The sequence below is a fragment of the Carassius carassius genome, chromosome 32, assembly GCF_963082965.1.
Source record: "Carassius carassius chromosome 32, fCarCar2.1, whole genome shotgun sequence".
Taxonomy (NCBI): domain Eukaryota; kingdom Metazoa; phylum Chordata; class Actinopteri; order Cypriniformes; family Cyprinidae; genus Carassius; species Carassius carassius.
Genome location: NC_081786.1, coordinates 13,687,963 through 13,694,237, shown reverse-complemented (window position 1 = coordinate 13,694,237; position 6,275 = coordinate 13,687,963). Strand labels below are relative to the sequence as shown.

The 6,275-nt window shown below is 35.9% G+C and overlaps 1 long non-coding RNA gene across 1 annotated transcript; it reads right to left on the bottom strand.

The window, feature by feature from the left end:
• Nucleotides 1-2,516: 2,516 nt before the first annotated feature.
• Nucleotides 2,517-6,271, bottom strand: LOC132113242 (uncharacterized). The gene is made up of 2 exons (XR_009425124.1): nt 5,864-6,271; nt 2,517-2,675 (listed from the first exon to the last, which is right to left on the bottom strand). It is a non-coding gene; the product is annotated as an uncharacterized LOC132113242 (long non-coding RNA).
• Nucleotides 6,272-6,275: the final 4 nt, after the last annotated feature.

Sequence of the window (6,275 nt, the reverse complement as noted above, 5' to 3'; positions counted from 1 at the left end):
TGTGTCTTGAACCAGCAGACGCTGTATAAATGTTTGATAAACTGAAAGCACATAACAGATGTTTTTCCTTTCTGCCATTTCATTGACTTCTGTGAAGAATTTTCAGGCAGAGAAGATTGTAGTATGCATGTTGGCAGCAGAGGTCCAAACGGTTCAGCTGACTTTGTGTTTTAAGAAAGCAAAAGGTAACGCTGCCTGTAAATTATGCTTGTGAAAATTAACTGTTTTGCATCACTGTAACTTCTTATAACTGAGAAATGTCTAGTTCAGATCATTTTAATTTTTTCTCCAAGATATTACTTAGCATCTTAACTGCAATTAAATATTTGCAAACTATAACGTGTTTTCTCTGAGATAAACATACAGTAGATTGCAAAACATTTTATCTGTCTGTTGACTGTGATCATAGTCTAGCCAATGCCATTCAAGTGCTTTAGCATTACAGTATTATTTTAAACATGGTTTGAGAAAAAAAAAAATATATATATATATATATAATATAATATATATAAACCCTCTGCAATCGTCAAACACGCTACATTTCCCACCCCACAAATCCTGGATTAAAAATGGATCTTTTTGCAGAAGGATTATGCACACGTGTGATACATGTTTAAATCCATTTTAGTACCTTTTTCCTTTTTTTTTTTTTTCTTTTTTTTTTTGACAGCTGTACATCCAGGATGGGCCTAATGGAGGGTTGCCAGCACTCAACTTAAATTGATCAGATTAAAAATCGCTAGCTCTTAGCCTCTGACCGAGCTGTTGCATAATTGGCAGGTGTTATGTCACTGCTAAGGCGGTCAGTGCAGTGCAGGAAGTTTCAGGTCAGTCTGAAACAGATGTTCACTGTGATGGTCTGCAAATGAGAACCACTGGATTGCAACATGATACAAAAGATCTCCTTGGTTGAATGCCATGTGTAATCCATCATCTAGCCTACTACTGCCTCCAGTATTCAAAATACCTGCTATTAAGGTTTTTCTTCGAAGGTAGCAGTGTTAAAACATTGAAATGTTTCAGATAATATTTTAGGAAAGTGTAGAAGTGTGTATGAAATATTCTGGTAGCATTTCCGCTGTTTCAATGTTGCTTCATGACGTCAGTTACAGTGCTATATAATGTATCTGCACCTCTGAAATAAAGGAAAGTTTGAAAATGGTTAAATTAGATAATTGAAATGACTGCCCAATGGCGTTTAATGAACTATTGTCACAAGATTTCTGTTCCAACCGATTCAATCAGATTTATTGACTAGTGACCGTATCTAATTTGAATACACGTAGGCCTACACTAGCAAAGCACAGGTGTGTGGTACGTACATTCATTTAAAATATTCTTTGCATAATACATTTGCTTTAGGAATGCACCTCAATGAAAATACGACATTTCCAGTCCCTGTGTTTTCTAGTCACAATCAAATTAACATATATTTTTTTTTAAACTACATGGGGCCATAGTATCGTCACTTTACAGTGTCACAAAGACCAGACCGTCTTTATGCAGTAACGCTCCTGTAACGTGATCGATCCACCATATAATTCACCAGTAAAATCCACCATAGCGGCCCTCATCGGTTACTCAGGAAAAAGGTGGATACTTAGATTATTTTAACCAGCTCAACCCCAAGGTATTAACCTGTATGGTACAGAGATTCACCAAGGTAAGCTTTTAATTCATCTAAACCCATTCATCTAAACCCGGGGCTATTATAATGACAGTTTTTTGACATTAGGGGTTAATAACATTACGCAAGGCCTTATGTTATGCTAACAACAACATGAGTGATTTGCTAATCTTTGTAGGCTATAAACTGCAAACGAAGTAACATCTAATGGTTGCCCTTAGTTATTGATGTTGCATGCTCTAGGATTACTTTTGAAATGTAAAAATAGAAAAGCATCCTTAAAATGTTCTGTTGACCATGTTTTAAGGATGTTTTATTATTATTATTAATGAGCATATATAGTTTTACTTTAAAATAAGACAAAAGGTTGATAATTTAATAATAAATTGATGAAAAATTATTCGTTTTGCATTTAACTGCAGTGAGTTTAGTCTCTGAATGTGGTTAGAGTGAGAGAGACATGGTCAGTCTCTAATATAATGCGTTTTTTCCAAGTTTCTTTTCTGCTGTAAGAGACTAGGCAATCAATTTAAAATCAATCTTAATCCAAGTAAGCATTTGACCTTTGCGTATATAATTGTTAAATGTCAGGTGGACTGACATTAGTGGTCTGTGTTTCCTCTAATGTGGATGTCTGTCAGATTGGCAGATGGCTCAGGGAAAGAAAAGAGGGTGTTGGTACTGATTTCAGCAGAAATCGATCAAGTGTTTCTTCCGGTCCTGTTGACCTATCAAATTCTGCTGAGAGACTCGCAGTTTAAAATAGATATAGGCATATTAGTTTCTCTCTTTAGCGAAAGATCAGCATTTCCATAGGCAAAAAGGTTCATTAAAAAGGTCAGTCAAAGCAATTGTGATATTCAGTATATCATCGATAAATGTACAGAAGCATGTGAAATTGATTTATTTCCCACTGTATTTTTTGTTCAGCAAACCACACAAATAATGTAGTAAAAATTCAGTGATTATTTCAGCATAAAGTGGAAATAAAAATACATAATTTTAGTGTTAGACAAGAGACAAAGGTTTTTGAAGGTTGAATCTTGTTCTGTAACACAAATAATGAAATAACAGTAAATACAGAAAATGCCATTTTTAAAGATTGTGAATTAAAACTTTGAAAAGCACATTAAATACATAAAGTCAAAGCATGATACATTCCTATTCAATAGTGTTCAAAAAATACAGTAAAAGGTAAAGTTAAGTTTAAAGAGTTTTTGAAACCCAATAAATATATATATATTTTTATCAGAAAAGCTTCTCTTTACTGTCTCTTAAAATACAAGTTATTGTAAAAAGCTGTTGAGCATTAAGATTACACTAGTTTGGGAAAGTTATTTACAGAAATAATGAATCAGCTTATCTAAATAAAACAGGATATCCAACAAAATTCTTTACATAGATTAGAGTTACCTGATTAAAACCTATAGGATATGGCATCATAACTGTATAGATGGACACAAGGAAAGACTTTACATTCATTCTGCAAGTGGGCCCAGAGAGATCTTTGGGAAAGCTTTTCTTTTAATATCTGCCATCGCAAAACTCATAAAAGGTGCCGTGCAAAAATCAGTGCATGAGAGAGACTCCATCTGAGGTGTCTTTAAACCACACAGCGTAAATGAATTACATATGTACAGTAAAGAGATAAGGCATTTGATGAATGGTTAGCTCTTGATAGCTTTTTAAAAAAAATGGAGCCTACAAATCACGAATGCAACGAGAAACCATCCAAAGGGTCATCTGGTAGCATTGCTGGAATTTCACAACCAAAAAATCCCTTAAAATGTTTACCATGGTACCTTACAGTAGTTATTACCACAGTGAAACCATGGAAATGCTAGTGCACAATAGTCAAGCTCCAGAAGAAAAAATCCCATTAATTTTCTCTGTAGGAGATTCATTTCGAAAGATAAATGATACAACTTTAAAGACTAACCTACAAAAGTCTTAATCAATGGTATTTTACTTTTGTGGAAGACATCAGTCGGCATTTTTTCAGCTTGTTTTTTTTCCATAATCCGGTCCAAAAGTGAAATTTCTGGAGAGAAACTAAATTACCCAAGATTCTGCAAATAAATCTTTAACAATTGCCTGTTTCCATTAAGCACTACAAATGAAGCCAGTTTCTCTACATTCTTAAATATGAAGATCTGAAGATATGAAGCTGTTAAAAATCAGCATCTTTAAGTCAACCAATTCAATTCAAGTATGTATCATTCAATACTTTATGGGACTGTACACAGTTTTGTACCTTTTTCTTTATAATTTAGTTTATAATGTTGTGATTCACATTGTAGCTGATTGGTTTAGTTCATGGCTTATGACTCTTGAACACTTAAAAAAATCCTATGGGGAAAATGAATAGGAATACTTGTGGAACCAAGTCCACTGAAAAAGTGGGTGGACAATGTTACTCTGAAATATTAAAGCACTGAATACCACGACTGACCAATCAGAATCAAGCACTCCAGAGATCTGTGAAACAAATATCATCTTTTGAAACCGTACTACACTTGTTGTTTTGGATTTACAGTAGTAACACTTATTCTACAAATCAAGATATTTAAACAGAAACTGTTGTTACCATGGTAAATGTTTGAAGGGGAACCCAGATGGATTCATCACTTCATTCCAACATTAGTTGCTAAAAACAAGTTCTCACACAAGGGTTTCTTTACAACAACATTTGGTTTGCAGTTAATATGTCGCTGAAGAACACTCCAGCCATGTTCAATCATCTCTCACACTCTACAGCAGCCAATCAATCATGTGTCCTGAATGTAGCATAATCTACAGCTGCCTAAATCAAATCCCTACTAAAATAAGGGAGATCAGCAACCCTTAAAGGACACCGAGATGTTCTGTCATTAAAGAAGTGCAAGTAGCCCTTGAACTGAGATTCAGCAACTTCTATTGTGTTTGTTTTACGCCTGATCAGTATAAAGGAATAAAGACTGGTCTGCAGGCATCCTGCCCCGTCAAGTGATGCAAATCTAACGGCGTCACACACAGATGCGTGGGTGTCACGCAGAGCTGCAGAGACAAAAAGCATGCGTGCAGCAATAGAGTGGATTGCAAAGTGACCCTGTTAAAAGACATCCTATGTGTATGTGATGATTGTAATCACAGCATATCAATTTAATAATTAATGTCACATAAGAGTAAATAGTTGCTTAAAAACTTAAGACTTCTGATCAGAATCTGATAATACAGAGCAAAGCTAATACAAAATATTAGTACTTCTGCTATAATTACCTGTTCTCATTAAATATAATTATTATTATTATAATTTGTATTATTAACAATCTAATTTTAAAAGTATACATTATATATAATGATATATTACGATGCAGTTATTCAGTGTTTTTACGATGCAGTGAGTAGAGCAACTGTCTGCTTAGACAATGAGGCAAGATGCCAGGTGCAGGCTACATTCTCAGTGGTGATGTACGCTCCTGCTGGCTTACCCTGTTGTGCAGCATAAATGTATCTGCCGAAGGAAAGGTTATTCTGCTCACTAAAGACTTGCAAGGATAGCCAGCATCACATAATCTTTCTCTCTCTACCTAGCCCAGAATCTTCCAGAATGAACCGGTTCAAGCCAAGAATAGCAATCTCCTGTGTTTTTGCTGAAGTCCCTAAACGCACTCCTCTCAAACAAGGCTGAGCCAGAGCCATTTGCTCTAAGAGAGAGAGAGGGGAAACTCAGAAGGTAGACAGGAAGTTTCCATGAGAGCAGTTGCACCAAATAGCCAACCAAAAAGATTATGTGATACACTTAATAGCCTGTTTCTACTCAGTATCAAATGAGTGTTATTGGTTGTGCCTGAAACCTGAAAAAAGCAGCGTTTGCAGGTAGCATACGGAGGTAGGAAGGCGTTAGATGTTAGCATAACATCCTTTCTCTCTAACATGCCTTCATCTGATTCGTTTGAAGGATTTTGATCATGTGTTGCCTGTGATTTTCCATTGTTCTCTGCATGTGGTTCAAGATTGAAAATAGTATCTGATGAAGTGGTAAATAATCTATGATTGTACATTCATAATGTATGATTTTCTGGCAAGAACTGAGCATTTGAAGTCATTAAATATTTGTTTGGTTATCTCTCACAAGAATTAGTTCTAGGTCATTTCACAAGACAGTATGATGCTTTAGAAGCCGGTCTGAAAGTCTGTGAGGTCATTAACTGACAGGGACTCACAATGGACATTTGCTTTTAGCCATGTACTTACGTATTTCAATCACATTTTTTGAGGCAATTTCAGTCGTGTACACTCAAACTAACCAGCAGTCTGCAGTGAATGAATGCACACAGGAAGAACCTCAAAACGTCCTTCATGAGCTGTAGTTTTTGATCTGTTAAATACATTCTGAAGGAAATGAAAGTCAGGTCCAGGTTGCTAAGCGACAGGGGGATGAGAGAGGCCCCAGATGGAACATTGATGGAGAGAGATAAATCACCACTTCTCTTCTCCATCCGTACATGCTCAGTGCGTGCCCCAGATGTACTCAAGAGGACCAAAGCGAATGTGCGCACCTCCTCGCAAGCCCCCAGTATATGTATGCAAATCGTACAATCACAATCGCGTACTATTCATCTGTCGTTCACACCATAGATGTTAACTGTAGTGAGAACTATAACTA